The sequence below is a fragment of the Spea bombifrons genome, chromosome 1 (genome assembly GCF_027358695.1).
Source record: "Spea bombifrons isolate aSpeBom1 chromosome 1, aSpeBom1.2.pri, whole genome shotgun sequence".
In the NCBI taxonomy this organism is placed as follows: Eukaryota; Metazoa; Chordata; class Amphibia; order Anura; family Pelobatidae; genus Spea; species Spea bombifrons.
The window spans coordinates 156,133,305-156,150,961 of record NC_071087.1 but is presented as its reverse complement, the minus strand read 5'-3'; positions in this window follow the sequence as shown (position 1 = coordinate 156,150,961).

The following is a 17,657-nucleotide window of genomic DNA, read 5'->3' as shown; positions in this document are numbered from 1 at the left end:
AAGTAATTTTACCAAGCAACAGTGAAACTAATTTGATCCACATGAAAAACTCACAACAACAACAAAGAAATTATCCCTTAATAGTTTAATCACACTCCATGCCATTTGGGGAAGTGTAATATGTAATTTTATTATTGGAGTTATGAGTAAAGTGAGAAGGATTGTGTGATCTCTGGAGTCTGCAATCGCCAACTACACTGATAAATTCCCCATACCATAACAAAGCGAGGAGTAGAATAAGGAGCTCTAGGAAAGTAATATACCCCGTGTTTAAATTAACCCGTATTTAAATGTATAAATGCACCTTCTGAATCTGTTACTTCCAGGCTTTATTTTAAGTATGAGAGAGATTGCCTCCATGGCTAAAATCATGAAAAAATCTAAAACTTATATGTTGCAGACTGATTCACCAAATATCAAACTGTGACAAGATGAAGTTAGTATTAACCAAGAACTGATGGAAAAATTAGCCAGTAAATCTCCCATTTTGAGCAACCCCACACACATACTTAGCAGCCAAATTCTGGTGTGGCACATTTCCTGGTGGTATGGTGACAAAGGAGCAAGTGACCAAGATAACTATTTGTTTGTCTCTGTCCCTGGACAGACGGCTTCACTATTTCCCACCATACCTTGAAATTCTAGTACGACAGGTTTCAGCAACTGCTCAGATGTCATCAAACTGGTCAATGAAAAAGCTCTTTTTATTTTTCACTGCCAATTTTTGGGTACTGTTTGTAAATATTTGGAAAATCCACATAAGACACAAACGCTTCCCATTTATGAGCTTTACCTGTGATGCAAAATCCCGATGAAGCCTTAAGGTTTCCAGGATGCCCTATGATATACTGCTCCGGAACTTAGGCTTTTAATTGATAATGAGGTAATGCACAAATCTTAAAAATGTGGCACAAATTAATACTTCAAGGACCCATAGTGTACCCATGTAAACTATATTTTTTTGTTTTTCAAGGAGAGAGAGGGATTTCTTTTGATACCAAAGTTAGAGAATTAGCTGAAAAATTAGAAATTTAGTAAAATAATTTTTGTATATATATATATATATATATATATATATATTCCCGTCTGAATCCTCACAAATTTAGGTAAAGTGACAGAAAACCCCCTCCAAATGTGTTAGTTCAGGTGTCCTGATTTCAGAAATACCTCATTTATATAGAATTTCCATACATTCCCAGCACTTATAGGGAACAGACTATGAGGGGTTTTTATAATTTATTTTATTTTTTATTTGTTGTACTTTTGGTATTTTTGTATGGTTAGAGGTCCTCATAGGCACCTCTTGAACATGTTATTAATGCTAGTGATGACACAATTGCATCACTTGGCACACCTTATTTATTTATTTTTATTATTGATTATATTTTAGTGATTTTTTTTATTGTTAAATAATTTTAAACTGTAACGGCTTTCAAGCGCTTGCACCGGCAACCGTTACAGGAGCAGACGTGTCCCTGCCGCTGCAAGAAGCTCAGGACGTACCAGTAGGTCCATAAGGGACTTACAGGGTTAACCATTCCTTCATATGAGTGTGCCTATCCACATAGGTGTCACCTATTTACTAAATTGTGGGTGTGTTTATCCACTTATGGGATGACGTTTATTTTATAAATTGGCATTTTGTGTTTTTTTATGCTATGTCCTGATGAAGGCTGCGTGTATGAGACTGAAACGTTGTTCTGATCTAAACTAATAAATATTTTGGCACTTTAATATGAAGCCCTGCGAGTGCTCCAATGTTTTCCATAGATATATATATATATATAAATATATAGAGATAGATAGATATATATATATACACATTACTAAAGCAAACTACAGAAAGTGACCCAGCCTCCCGAAATGGGCCCCGACCCCCAGCACTCATAGGGTTAAGTTGCACAGATTTGTACGTTTTTGCCAACAGTTTGCATTCCAAAACAGTTGAGAATTACTATTTGAATGATCTGTTCCTTCAGTTTCATATATAATTGTTAATTTGTGAGATGTTTCCTAAATTATTTTACAAAGAAAGTTACTTTATGTCACGGGCGTAGGAACCGGGGAGGACGGGGGGGACAGATCCCCCCCAGGAAATCATAAGGGGGGGACCGATAATATAGAAATCCCCCCCAGGGCTGTACGTGAGGCGAGTGCACTCGGGTGCAGCTGTGAGGGTGCTCACAGCTGCCCGATCAGCAGCTGCAGCCTGCAGGACTGGTTAGGGAAATCCGTGATCTCCCCAACCAGTCCTGCAGGCTGCAACTTCATTAAGGTCACACTCACCAGCGGGCTGTCTGTAACTGAGCGCCGGGGCGACGGGATATGACGTTTATATCCAGCCCCGGCGCTCAGCATAAACAGCTGTGCGCAGCCGCACTGCACAGACTGTGAGCGGCAAAAAGGAAAGTTGGAAGAGAAAGCAGAAAGGAGGAAGAGAAAGCAGAAAGGAGGAAGAGAAAGGTAAGAGATGTGGAAAACGAAGGTGGGTGGGTATGATGTGGAAAACGAAGGTGGGTGGGTATGATGTGGAAAACGAAGGTAGGTAGGTAGGTAGGTAGGTAGGTGGGTATGATGTGGAAAACGAAGGTGGGTGGGTGGGTATGATGTGGAAAACGAAGGTGGGTGGGTGGGGGGTCTGATGTGGAAAACGAAGGTGGGGGGGTCTGATGTGGAGAACAAAGGTTGTGGAGGGGGTTTGATGTGGAGGGGGGTCTGATGTGGAGAACAAAGGTTGTGGGGGGGGTCTGATGTGGAGAACAAAGGTTGTGGAGGGGGGTCTGATGTGGAGAACAAAGGTTGTGGAGGGGGGTCTGATGTGGAGAACAAAGGTTTGGGGGGGTCTGATGTGGAGAACGAAGGTGGGGGGTCTGATGGTAGATTTGTGTGTGCATATACATATGGTGAGGCATGTGTATGGGTACTTGGGCAGGCATATGTGTTTGTGTATAGGGCAGCTGTGTATATGTGCATGTATGTGCATACGTGTGTATATGTGTACATCTGTATGGGCAGTGCATATGTGTACGTCTGTATGGGCAGTGTATATGTGTACGTCTGTATGGGCAGTGCATATGTGTACGTCTGTATGGGCAGTGCATATGTGTACGTCTGTATGGGCAGTGCATATGTGTACGTCTGTATGGGCAGTGCATATGTGTACGTCTGTATGGGCAGTGCATATGTGTACGTCTGTATGGGCAGTGCATATGTGTACGTCTGTATGGGCAGTGCATATGTGTACGTCTGTATGGGCAGTGCATATGTGTACGTCTGTATGGGCAGTGCATATGTGTACGTCTGTATGGGCAGTGCATATGTGTACGTCTGTATGGGCAGTGCATATGTGTACGTCTGTATGGGCAGTGCATATGTGTACGTCTGTATGGGCAGTGCATATGTGTACGTCTGTATGGGCAGTGCATATGTGTACGTCTGTATGGCCAGTGCATATGTGTACGTCTGTATGGGCAGTGCATATGTGTACGTCTGTATGGGCAGTGTATATGTGTACGTCTGTATGGGCAGTGCATATGTGTACGTCTGTATGGTCAGTGCATATGTGTACGTCTTTATGGGCAGTGTATATGTGTATGTGTGTATGAGCAGTGTATACGTGTACGTCTGTATGGGCAGTGTATACGTGTACGTCTGTATGGGCAGTGTATATGTGTACGTCTGTATGGGCAGTGTATATGTGTATGTGTGTATGAGCAGTGTATATGTGTATGTGTGTATGGGCAGTGTATATGTGTACGTCTGTATGGGCAGTGTATATGTGTATGTGTGTATGAGCAGTGTATATGTGTATGTGTGTATGGGCAGTGTATACGTGTACATCTGTATGGGCAGTGTATATGTGTACGTCTGTATGGGCATTGTATACGTGTACGTCTGTATGGGCATTGTATACGTGTGTATATAAGGAGTGTATTTGTCTTATAGCGTATACGTCTGTGTAAGTATGCGCAAGGGCAGTGTATATTTATGGGGAGGCGTGTGTGTGTGTGAGCAGTTTATGTATGTTTGGGCAGGCGTGTATAAGGGTAGTGCATATGTGTGAGTACTGGCAAGTGTGTATCTGCAGGCAATTGCAGCGTATATGTGTGTTTTTGTGGGCAGGCATCCGTAAGAGCAGTGCATATGTGTGTGTGTATGAGCAGTCATGTCGTACTTAAAGGGAAGATAATGATTCCCTGTAACACATGTTTAACCCATTGTGTGCATGCGTGTGTATGTTATTCAAGTGTTTAAGCGTGTGGATATGTTCCTGTGTGCATGACGTGTTAGGAGTCTTAGATGGTTCCTTCAATACATCATAGTAGTCTCTGTGGCCGTGTCCAGTGGGGTCCATCTGTGGTTGTAAGATTTTTCTTTTTTTTGTGCGTTTCTGTGGGAATTTTCTCCCATTCATCCAGTAGAACGTTTTATGAGCTGAAGGTGATAAACCAAGATATTTTGGACAACACTATGCTTCTAACTTTGTGGGAACAGTTTTGGGGACGGTCCTTTTCTATTCCATCATGACTGTGCCCCAGTGTACAAAACAAGGTCCATAAAGGCATGGTTGCAAAAATTCCCCACAGAAACTCTCCAAAATCTTGTGGAAATCGTTCCCAGAAGAGTGGAAGCCGTTATAGCTGCAAAGGGGGACCAACGTCATATTAATCTCTATGTATTTATAATGCAATGTCATAAAAGTCCCTGTTGGTGAAATGGTCAGGTATACCCTACCAGTAAAAATGCTATCCCCCCCAGATTTTTAGGGGTTCCTACGCCCATGCTTTATGTTCCCATTTTCTTAAATATTATTCATACATCTTTGTGTCTTTTATTACAAAATATGTTAGTACATTAAAAATGTGCAGGATAGTCATGGAGCTCCTGAATCTAAGACAAGACCAAAGACTAATTAAGTTTTCAGTCTTTACAACTGGAGGAACAGGCAGACTAGATGGGCCGAATGAGGCCGATCTGCCGACAGGTTCTGTGTTTTTATGCTTCTAATAAATACAAGTTAGTGAAGTGTTTGCTTTTTATATATGGCATATATTAAGGGCCATGAAGAGTTTCATGTAAAACGTATACACTCATGGAATGCAGCTGAGTTACTGTGACATCAAGCCGATGATGATGTCACAATAGCCACATTCACAATAAGTGAGACAATCAGCATGAAGCCGATCACTTGTGAAAATGGGACGCAACAGCTCTATCTCTGAGCTCCTGTGCATCCTGATTTTAGCTGTGAGCCCCTTGCATATCGTTGGAGGAGGAAGTGGAACGGGATCTGATGGGGAGAAATCTCAGAAAGAAAATGTTGAGATGTATTTGATGGTTGTCTGTATTTGTACCGTCCTGCTTTATGTGATTATAACCATTCTATTGTATCTCACATACCGGAAGACTAAGGCTAAAAAAAAGTAAGTTTCCCACTTAATAATATTGTTATAAGTTCATAAGGCCCTGGCTGGGGTAGCAAAGGGACATTTACCAAAAACAACTTATTTTACACCATAAAGGGGCATTTATCACATCCCTGTATGAATCGGTGGTTACGGTGATAGAACAACATGCCTTAGTGACACCGCTTGGTAAGATCAGAATGTCCCCGGAGACTATTGGCTGTTACAATGTTACCTGGTGTGTTGCTTGTTTCTGCTTATGGAACCATTAGCTTCATCCGTGATCATCCCATTAAATCCCAAATGCTCTTTATTTCAGCCTAGGACCTGATGAATGTGAGAAAGGTGAAGCCGGAACAACTGGAGACATCACACCATCACTCTCCATTTCACCGGACATGGATTCATCATATTCCGGAACTGAGACCGAGACTGGGACTGAGACCGAGACTGAGAATGAGGATAGTTGGACAACGGACCCTTCATCATCTACGATGTCCCAAATGTCCTCTTCTGAAGAGTTGGTCTCTGACACATGTTTTGATAAAGAGGACTCTTCAACCTCAATGGAGACGGCTCCCACGCACCTTGATGATAGTTCCTAAGACATTTTCGACAACATCCAAGGGCTCCCTGCTGCTACAACCACGACGTTTTGGGCAAATGTGGCATCAAGCAGGCTGACCAAGTGGCATAAAGACATTAAAGACATGGATAGCCATTCAGGGAGGCCTCCCCCTAAGGACATTTATGCATGCCAGGGGGCTGTGCAGATATAGACACTGCCCACAGTGTATTGTGGAGGAAGAAAATGCCCTTCACTTGTACTGGCAGTACCCGTTTGCACGGGCTTTGTTCAGGGCCCTGGAGTTGGAACTCAAGGACAGTATTGGGAGAAAGTGTCTGTGCTACCACTCTGTACTCGGCAGAGACGGCACAGATCTGAAGAGCTGGAAGGAGAGACTCGCTAAGCTAAAGCAGAAATTGATTTTGGAGCCTCAAAGACCTTTTCATCGTATAAATCCTCTAACTACTGTGGACCTCCCTGTAGAATTTATACTGGAAATGCTGGAGATGTGTCTACAATTGTCTACAATCAAGCGGGACTTCTAGCATATGCCAACTGTTTTATGTATGACTATGAAAAAAGACACATCCTTCAACCATTTGAAAGCAATCTCTGTCTGTCTTCCAGATATATTGACAACATTGTCATGATCTGGCATGGTGATGAATAAAATACTATTGATGCAACTTCATATTTCAATGCGCTTGATTCACCGGTGCGCTTGACTTGTGAATATAGTCAGAGTGCTGTGAGCTTCCTTGACCTCACTCTGTCTTTAAGCGGGGGTCGCTGACACTATTCACTATTTAAAAAGCCAACGGGTCGCAATACATTGCTCCATTTTAAAAGTTTCCACCCTGGAAAAACCTTTATAGGCTCCTTCTATGTTAATCAATCTTTTACATAAGTGCCTATTCACATAACTGTGGGTGTTAAAAATAGATGTGAATGGTGATTACCTTTTGCAAGAAAGTTAATCTTTATGAGCTCATTCTATGTGATTTAAACCCCTTTAGTCCCCTTTATTTTCTGGTACCTCAAGTCGCGGAGCAATTTTGCCATTTTCAGAGATTATTCCCCTTTCCTGCAAACAGTGTACCCATGTAAACTATATATTTTTGTTTTTCAAGGAGAGAGAGGGCTTTCTTTTGATACCATAGTTAGAGAATTAGATGAAAAATGAGAAATTTTGTAAAATTTTTTATATTTTTGTATGGTTAGAGGTTCTCTTAGGCACCTCTTGAACATGTTATTAATGCTAGTGATGACACAATTGCATCACTTAGCTCACCTTATTTTTTTTATTATTGATTGTATTATTTTAGTGATTTTTTTTATTGTTAAATCATTTTAAACTGTAACGGCTTTCAAGCACCCGTGCCGGCAACCGTTACAGGAGATTGGGAAGCAGAAAGATGTGTCCCTGCCGCTGCAAGAAACTCAGGACGTACCAGTAGGTCCATAAGGGACTGACGGGGTTAACCATTCCTTCATATAGGCGTACCTATCCACATATGTGTCACCTATTTACTAAATTGTGGGTGTGTTTATCCACTTATGGGATGATATTTCTTTTATAAATTGGCATTTTGTGTTTTTTGTGTGATGAAGGTTCGGCGTATGAGACCAAAAACGTTCATCTGACGTAAACTAATAAATATATTTGCACTTTAATACGAAGCCCTGCGAGTGCTCCAAGTTTTCCATATATATATATATATATATATATAGATATACACATTACTAAAGCAAACTACAGAAAGTGACCCAGCCTCCCAAATGTGCCCTGACCCCCAGCACTCATAGGGTTAAGTTGCACCTGTCATTGCAAAGATTTGCACATTTTTGCCAACAGTTTGGGTTCCAAAACAGTTGAGAATTACTATTTGAATGATCTGTTCCTTCAGTTCCATATATAATTGTTAATTTGTGAGATGTTTCCTAAATTATCAGAAGGTGACGTTTTTACAAAGTCTTAGAGGGAAATCAATAAATGATCAGTAAAGAAAGTTACTTTATTTTCCCATTTTCTTAAATATTATTCATACATCTTTGTGTCTTTTATCAGAAAATGTCATCAGTCTGAGTACATTAAACATGCGCAGGAGAGTCATAGATCTCCTGAATCTAAGACAAGACCAAACAGGTTCTGGGTTTTTATGCTTCTAATAAATATAAGTTAGTGAAGCTTTGTTCTTTAAATATGGTATATATTAAGGGCCATGAAGAGTTTCATGTAAACACCTGTACACTCATGGAATGCGGTTACCATGGAAACCTATGACATCAAAGAATTCTAAAGGATTGTCTATTCCAGGCGCTGCTTACTGTGACATCAAGCCGACGATGTCACAATTGCCACATTCACAATAAGTGAGACAATCAGCGTGAAACAGATCACTTGCGAAAATGGGACGCAACAGCTCTATCGCTGAGCTCCTGTGCATCCTGATTTTAGCTGTGAGCCCCTTGCATATCGTTGGAGGAGGAAGTGGAACGGGCTCTGATGCGGCGAAATCTCAGAAAGAAAATGTTGAGATGTATTTGATGGTTGTCTGTATTTGTACCATCCTGGTGGATGTGATTACAACCATTCTATTCTATTTCACATACCGGAAGACTAAGGCTGAAAAAAAGTAAGTTTCCCACTTAATAATATTGTTATAAGTTCATAAGGCCCTGGCTGGGGTAGCAAAGGGACATTTACCAAAAACAACTTATTTTACACCATAAAGGGGCATTTATCACATCCCTGTATGAATCGGTGGTTACGGTGATAGAACAACATGTCTTAGTGACACCGCTTGGTAAGATCAGAATGTCCCCGGAGACTATTGGCTGTTACAATGTTACCTGGTGTGTTGCTTGTTTCTGCTTATGGAACCATTAGCTTCATCCGTGATCATCCCATTAAATCCCAAATGCTCTTTATTTCAGCCTAGGACCTGATGAATGTGAGAAAGGTGAAGCCGGAACAACTGGAGACATCACACCATCACTCTCCATTTCACCGGACATGGATTCATCATATTCCGGAACTGAGACCGAGACTGGGACTGAGACCGAGACTGAGAATGAGGAAAGTTGGACAACGGACCCTTCATCATCTAGGATGTCCCAAATGTCCTCTTCTGAAGAGTTGGTCTCTGACACATGTTTTGATAAAGAGGACTCTTCAACCTCAATGGAGACGGCTCCCACGCACCTTGATGAATGTGAGAAAGGTGAAGCCGGAACAACTGGAGACATCACACCACCACTCTCCATTTCACCGGATATGGATTCATCATATTCCGTAACTAAGACCGAGACCAAGACTGGGACTGAGAGTGAGCATAGTTGGACTTCAGTCTCTTCATCATCTTCGATGTCCCAAATGTCCTCTTCTGAAGAGTTGGTCTCGGACACATTTTTTGATAAAGAGGACTCTTCAACCTCAATGGAGACGGCTCCCACGCACCTTGATGATAGTTTCTAAGACATTTTCGACAACATCCAAGGGCTCCCTGCTGCTACAACCACGACTTTTTGGGCAAATGTGGCATCAAGCAGGCTGACCAAGTGGCATAAAGACATTAAAGACATGGATAGCCATTCAGGGAGGCCTCCCCCTAAGGACATTTATGCATGCCAGGGGGCTGTGCAGATACTGCCCACAGTGTATTGTGGAGGAAGAAAATGCCCTTCACTTGTACTGGCAGTACCTGTTTGCACAGGCTTTGTTCAGGGCCCTGGAGTTGGAACTCAAGGACAGTATTGGGAGAAAGTGTCTGTGCTACCACTCTGTACTCGGCAGAGACGGCACAGATCTGAAGAGCTGGAAGGAGAGACTCGCTAAACTAAAGCAAAAATTGATTTTGGAGCCTCAAAGACCTTTTCATCGTAGGAAAAGTGCTGGTGCTGCGCAACAAGATTCTTCCCGTTCTGCAGTATGTGGCTCAGGCCTGGCCCTTGCTGGTCACCATACACCGAGCCATCAACAAAGCAGTTTTCCACTTTATCAGGGTCTCCAAAATGGACAGAGTAAAGCGCGCAGTGATTTACATGGAACTTCGCAGGGGAGGCAAAGGAGTGCCTGACATCCCCACCGTGCTGAGGACTTTCTATGTGTGCAATTGCTTGCGCAAGACTCTCTGAGAAGTAGTGAAAGGCTCTGCTGGAAGCTCCATGTCTCACTTCTTCCTGCTGACCCTGTGAAAGGCAGCTCAAGTGGGAAAAGTGGGGCAGCTCCATCCCTTAAAATTGGACTATACCCTGGTTCTACTTGGACGTGGGTAAATTTGTAAGGGAGCACCAACTGGAGGGAGTTAAGCCAGACCTGTGGTCACCTCGTGTGATCCACAAACTCATCAGACCAAAAGACACTATCGAGAACAACCCAGGGCTTCCTGCTGCCACAGCCACGACTGTTTGGGCAAATGTGGCATCAAGCAGGCTGACCAAGTGGCATAAAGACATTAAAGACATGGATAGCCATTCAGGAAGGCCTCCCCCTAAGGACATTTCTGCATGCCAGGGGGCTGTGCAGATATAGACACTGCCCATAGTGCATTGTGGAGGAGGAAAATGCCCTTCACTTGCTCTAGCAGAACCCATTTGCACAGGCTTTGTTCAGAGCCCTGGAGTTGGAACTCAAGGACTCGATCGAGAGAAATTACCTGTCCAACCACTCTGTACTTTACAGACTTTTTCTAGGAACAAACACTGAGAGCGCCATTGAGGATGCCTGGCGCCTCATGTGCTGTGTAAAGGACGCTCTATGGTTTGCCAGGAACCGCCTGGTGTTGAGGAGGGAGCAGGTCACAGTCCATGACTGCCAACTGGAGACCACCACCAGACTCCATTCAACCGGACATGGATTCCATATGGTCCGGACCTGAGGATATTGGAATAACGGACGCTTTATGGTGCCCCAAAAGTCCTCTTCTGAAGAGTGGACCTCCAAAACATTTATTGACAAAGAGGCCTCCTTCAATGGAGTCAGCTCCCTCCCAACTTGATGACGTCCCCTAATCTGCCACGTGCGAGATGTATGCACGCCTGTGCCAGAACCTTTAGATCATTGAATAAACTGATTTAGTTCTTCAAATGTTTGCTTTCTTGTTTCCGCAGCCCCCAGGTTCTGCATGCGCGCATAGAGCCCACCCCCATCTGTAACATAATTAACATAGTCATCCAGAAAAAGCAAAAAGCCCACAATGAAGGGATTTCCAATTGTGCCTCAAAAAGGGTAAAAATTCCATCCTTACTCCAAAACAGCCTCTGATTTCTCTCTGGATCAATAAGTGGAAAAGCACTAGAACCTTGAGATGAAACCGGCAGTAACTTTACTGGGGCTTCTAGATAAATACAAAAAGGATCCAGAGATCCAGACTCTTTTGTGTCACATATTTTGCTAATAGAGCTAATAGAGCTTATAATATCTTCCGTGCTGTGTGACCCCAGCGGGCGCCATCGTATTACACGCACATTCATAGTTACATAGTTATATAGGCGGAAAAAGACATGCATCCATCCAGTTCAGCCTTTCCTATATCTGTTAATTTGTTGCTGTTGACCCCAAATGGCAGTCACATTTCTCATTGGATCAATAAGCTGTTTCCCCATAATTAATGATTATATCCCTGAATATTAAGTATTCATCCAGTTGTTTAACCCCTTAACGTCCATTGACGGGTCAAACATGTCATGCAAAATGGTCACTTAACGACCTATGACGTGCCTCTGATACTGCATTCAACCATGCAAGTCAATGGAGTCCAGCTTTCTAATCACTATGTGATTAGTAAAATATTTTTTTAAAAAATGGGGAAAAAAAGCTTTGAAAAACAATGGTAAGATTTAAAAATTAGTATGCATCAGAGGAACCATCCAGTTCCAGCAAAATGTAAAAAAAAAAGTCCAAAAAGAATAAAATAAATAAAACAAAAAAAAAAGTTTACACCTTGGGATGTCTAGTTTTCAAAAATATATGGTTTGATGGGGTAAGTTGTAGTGGCCGGGCTCAAAGATAGGGCATAGGCACACTTCCCAAATGTGGCCTTTTAACCCCAAACACCAGTCAAACCCATGCATGGGTGGTATCACTGTACCCGGAAGTAGTTGCTGAACACACTGTTGTTTGAAAGTGACGCATACCAGGAGCTGTAAATCCATACCTGAAGCGCAATTTTAGTGATAAAAAAAACACAAAATATATTACTACCACAAAGTTTGATAATGGGCGGTAGTAGAATTAGTGCATGGAAAGGGTTAAAATACCAGCATTTGAAATACCTTCCCCTCTGAGGCGCCGTTTTTCTAACAGATTTAAATTATTAACCTTTCTAGTGCTATTATATCCTTCTTTAGAATAGGTGCCCAAAAGTGCACAGCATATTCAAGGTGTGGCCTTGCCATTGATTTATACAGAGGCAAAATTTGTGGATTTACCCCAAGATAATATTTGGCTAATTATGTGCGACGTCTCAAGTTTATATACAATCGTAGCGCATGAGGCTGGTGTAAAAGCGCTGCGGAATATATTATATAAATCCTCTAACTACTGTGGACCTCCCTGTAGAATTTATACTGGAAATGCTGGAGATGTGTCTACAATTGTCTACAATCAAGCGGGACTTCTAGCATATGCCAACTGTTTTATGTATGACTATGAAAAAAGACACATCCTTCAACCATTTGAAAGCAATCTCTGTCTGTCTTCCAGATATATTGACAACATTGTCATGATCTGGCATGGTGATGAATAAAATACTATTGATGCAACTTCATATTTCAATGCGCTTGATTCACCGGTGCGCTTGACTTGTGAATATAGTCAGAGTGCTGTGAGCTTCCTTGACCTCACTCTGTCTTTAAGCAGGGGTCGCTGACACTATTCACTATTTAAAAAGCCAACGGGTCGCAATACATTGCTCCATTTTAAAAGTTTCCACCCTGGAAAAACCTTTATAGGCTCCTTCTATGTTAATCAATCTTTTACATAAGTGCCTATTCACATAACTGTGGGTGTTAAAAATAGATGTGAATGGTGATTACCTTTTGCAAGAAAGTTAATCTTTATGAGCTCATTCTATGTGATTTAAACCCCTTTAGTCCCCTTTATTTTCTGGTACCTCAAGTCGCGGAGCAATTTTGCCATTTTCAGAGATTATTCCCCTTTCCTGCAAACAGTGTACCCATGTAAACTATATATTTTTGTTTTTCAAGGAGAGAGAGGGCTTTCTTTTGATACCATAGTTAGAGAATTAGATGAAAAATGAGAAATTTTGTAAAATTTTTTATATTTTTGTATGGTTAGAGGTTCTCTTAGGCACCTCTTGAACATGTTATTAATGCTAGTGATGACACAATTGCATCACTTAGCTCACCTTATTTTTTTTATTATTGATTGTATTATTTTAGTGATTTTTTTTATTGTTAAATCATTTTAAACTGTAACGGCTTTCAAGCACCCGTGCCGGCAACCGTTACAGGAGATTGGGAAGCAGAAAGATGTGTCCCTGCCGCTGCAAGAAACTCAGGACGTACCAGTAGGTCCATAAGGGACTGACGGGGTTAACCATTCCTTCATATAGGCGTACCTATCCACATATGTGTCACCTATTTACTAAATTGTGGGTGTGTTTATCCACTTATGGGATGATATTTCTTTTATAAATTGGCATTTTGTGTTTTTTGTGTGATGAAGGTTCGGCGTATGAGACCAAAAACGTTCATCTGACGTAAACTAATAAATATATTTGCACTTTAATACGAAGCCCTGCGAGTGCTCCAAGTTTTCCATATATATATATATATATATAGATATACACATTACTAAAGCAAACTACAGAAAGTGACCCAGCCTCCCAAATGTGCCCTGACCCCCAGCACTCATAGGGTTAAGTTGCACCTGTCATTGCAAAGATTTGCACATTTTTGCCAACAGTTTGGGTTCCAAAACAGTTGAGAATTACTATTTGAATGATCTGTTCCTTCAGTTCCATATATAATTGTTAATTTGTGAGATGTTTCCTAAATTATCAGAAGGTGACGTTTTTACAAAGTCTTAGAGGGAAATCAATAAATGATCAGTAAAGAAAGTTACTTTATTTTCCCATTTTCTTAAATATTATTCATACATCTTTGTGTCTTTTATCAGAAAATGTCATCAGTCTGAGTACATTAAACATGCGCAGGAGAGTCATAGATCTCCTGAATCTAAGACAAGACCAAACAGGTTCTGGGTTTTTATGCTTCTGATAAATATAAGTTAGTGAAGCTTTGTTCTTTAAATATGGTATATATTAAGGGCCATGAAGAGTTTCATGTAAACACCTGTACACTCATGGAATGCGGTTACCATGGAAACCTATGACATCAAAGAATTCTAAAGGATTGTCTGTTCCAGGCGCTGCTTACTGTGACATCAAGCCGACGATGATGTCACAATTGCCACATTCACAATAAGTGAGACAATCAGCGTGAAGCAGATCACTTGCGAAAATGGGACGCAACAGCTCTATCGCTGAGCTCCTGTGCATCCTGATTTTAGCTGTGAGCCCCTTGCATATCGTTGGAGGAGGAAGTGGAACGGGCTCTGATGCGGCGAAATCTCAGAAAGAAAATGTTGAGATGTATTTGATGGTTGTCTTTATTTGTACCGTCCTGCTGGATGTGATTACAACCATTCTATTCTATTTCACATACCGGAAGACTAAGGCTGAAAAAAAGTAAGTTTCCCACTTAATAATATTGTTATAAGTTCATAAGGCCCTGGCTGGGGTAGCAAAGGGACATTTACCAAAAACAACTTATTTTACACCATAAAGGGGCATTTATCACATCCCTGTATGAATCGGTGGTTACGGTGATAGAACAACATGTCTTAGTGACACCGCTTGGTAAGATCAGAATGTCCCCGGAGACTATTGGCTGTTACAATGTTACCTGGTGTGTTGCTTGTTTCTGCTTATGGAACCATTAGCTTCATCCGTGATCATCCCATTAAATCCCAAATGCTCTTTATTTCAGCCTAGGACCTGATGAATGTGAGAAAGGTGAAGCCGGAACAACTGAAGACATCACACCATCACTCTCCATTTCACCGGACATGGATTCATCATATTCCGGAACTGAGACCGAGACTGGGACTGAGACCGAGACTGAGGAAAGTTGGACAACGGACCCTTCATCATCTAGGATGTCCCAAATGTCCTCTTCTGAAGAGTTGGTCTCTGACACATGTTTTGATAAAGAGGACTCTTCAACCTCACTGGAGACGGCTCCCACGCACCTTGATGAATGTGAGAAAGGTGAAGCCGGAACAACTGGAGACATCACACCACCACTCTCCATTTCACCGGATATGAATTCATCATATTCCGGAACTAAGACCGAGACCAAGACTGGGACTGAGAGTGAGCATAGTTGGACTTCAGTCTCTTCATCATCTTCGATGTCCCAAATGTCCTCTTCTGAAGAGTTGGTCTCGGACACATTTTTTGATAAAGAGGACTCTTCAACCTCAATGGAGACGGCTCCCACGCACCTTGATGATAGTTTCTAAGACATTTTCGACAACATCCAAGGGCTCCCTGCTGCTACAACCACGACTTTTTGGGCAAATGTGGCATCAAGCAGGCTGACCAAGTGGCATAAAGACATTAAAGACATGGATAGCCATTCAGGGAGGCCTCCCCCCTAAGGACATTTATGCATGCCAGGGGGCTGTGCAGATACTGCCCACAGTGTATTGTGGAGGAAGAAAATGCCCTTCACTTGTACTGGCAGTACCTGTTTGCACAGGCTTTGTTCAGGGCCCTGGAGTTGGAACTCAAGGACAGTATTGGGAGAAAGTGTCTGTGCTACCACTCTGTACTCGGCAGAGACGGCACAGATCTGAAGAGCTGGAAGGAGAGACTCGCTAAACTAAAGCAGAAATTGATTTTGGAGCCTCAAAGACCTTTTCATCGTAGGAAAAGTGCTGGTGCTGCGCAACAAGATTCTTCCCGTTCTGCAGTATGTGGCTCAGGCCTGGCCCTTGCTGGTCACCATACACCGAGCCATCAACAAAGCAGTTTTCCACTTTATCAGGGTCTCCAAAATGGACAGAGTAAAGCGCGCAGTGATTTACATGGAACTTCGCAGGGGAGGCAAAGGAGTGCCTGACATCCCCACCGTGCTGAGGACTTTCTATGTGTGCAATTGCTTGCGCAAGACTCTCTGAGAAGTAGTGAAAGGCTCTGCTGGAAGCTCCATGTCTCACTTCTTCCTGCTGACCCTGTGAAAGGCAGCTCAAGTGGGAAAAGTGGGGCAGCTCCATCCCTTAAAATTGGACTATACCCTGGTTCTACTTGGACGTGGGTAAATTTGTAAGGGAGCACCAACTGGAGGGAGTTAAGCCAGACCTGTGGTCACTTCGTGTGATCCACAAACTCATCAGACCAAAAGACACTATCGAGAACAACCCAGGGCTTCCTGCTGCCACAGCCACGACTGTTTGGGCAAATGTGGCATCAAGCAGGCTGACCAAGTGGCATAAAGACATTAAAGACATGGAGGGCCATTCAGGAAGGCCTCCCCCTAAGGACATTTCTGCATGCCAGGGGGGTGTGCAGATATAGACACTGCCCATAGTGCATTGTGGAGGAGGAAAATGCCCTTCACTTGCTCTAGCAGAACCCATTTGCACAGGCTTTGTTCAGAGCCCTGGAGTTGGAACTCAAGGACTCGATCGAGAGAAATTACCTGTCCAACCACTCTGTACTTTACAGACTTTTTCTAGGAACAAACACTGAGAGCGCCATTGAGGATGCCTGGCGCCTCATGTGCTGTGTAAAGGACGCTCTATGGTTTGCCAGGAACCGCCTGGTGTTGAGGAGGGAGCAGGTCACAGTCCATGACTGCCAACTGGAGACCACCACCAGACTCCATTCAACCGGACATGGATTCCATATGGTCCGGACCTGAGGATATTGGAATAACGGACGCTTTATGGTGCCCCAAAAGTCCTCTTCTGAAGAGTGGACCTCCAAAACATTAATTGACAAAGAGGCCTCCTTCAATGGAGTCAGCTCCCTCCCAACTTGATGACGTCCCCTAATCTGCCACGTGCGAGATGTATGCACGCCTGTGCCAGAACCTTTAGATCATTGAATAAACTGATTTAGTTCTTCAAATGTTTGCTTTCTTGTTTCCGCAGCCCCCAGGTTCTGCATGCGCGCATAGAGCCCACCCCCATCTGTAACATAATTAACATAGTCATCCAGAAAAAGCAAAAAGCCCACAATGAAGGGATTTCCAATTGTGCCTCAAAAAGGGTAAAAATTCCATCCTTACTCCAAAACAGCCTCTGATTTCTCTCTGGATCAATAAGTGGAAAAGCACTAGAACCTTGAGATGAAACCGGCAGTAACTTTACTGGGGCTTCTAGATAAATACAAAAAGGATCCAGAGATCCAGACTCTTTTGTGTCACATATTTTGCTAATAGAGCTAATAGAGCTTAAAATATCTTCCGTGCTGTGTGACCCCAGCGGGCGCCATCGTATTACACGCACATACATAGTTACATAGTTATATAGGCGGAAAAAGACATGCATCCATCCAGTTCAGCCTTTCCTATATCTGTTAATTTGTTGCTGTTGACCCCAAATGGCAGTCACATTTCTCATTGGATCAATAAGCTGTTTCCCCATAATT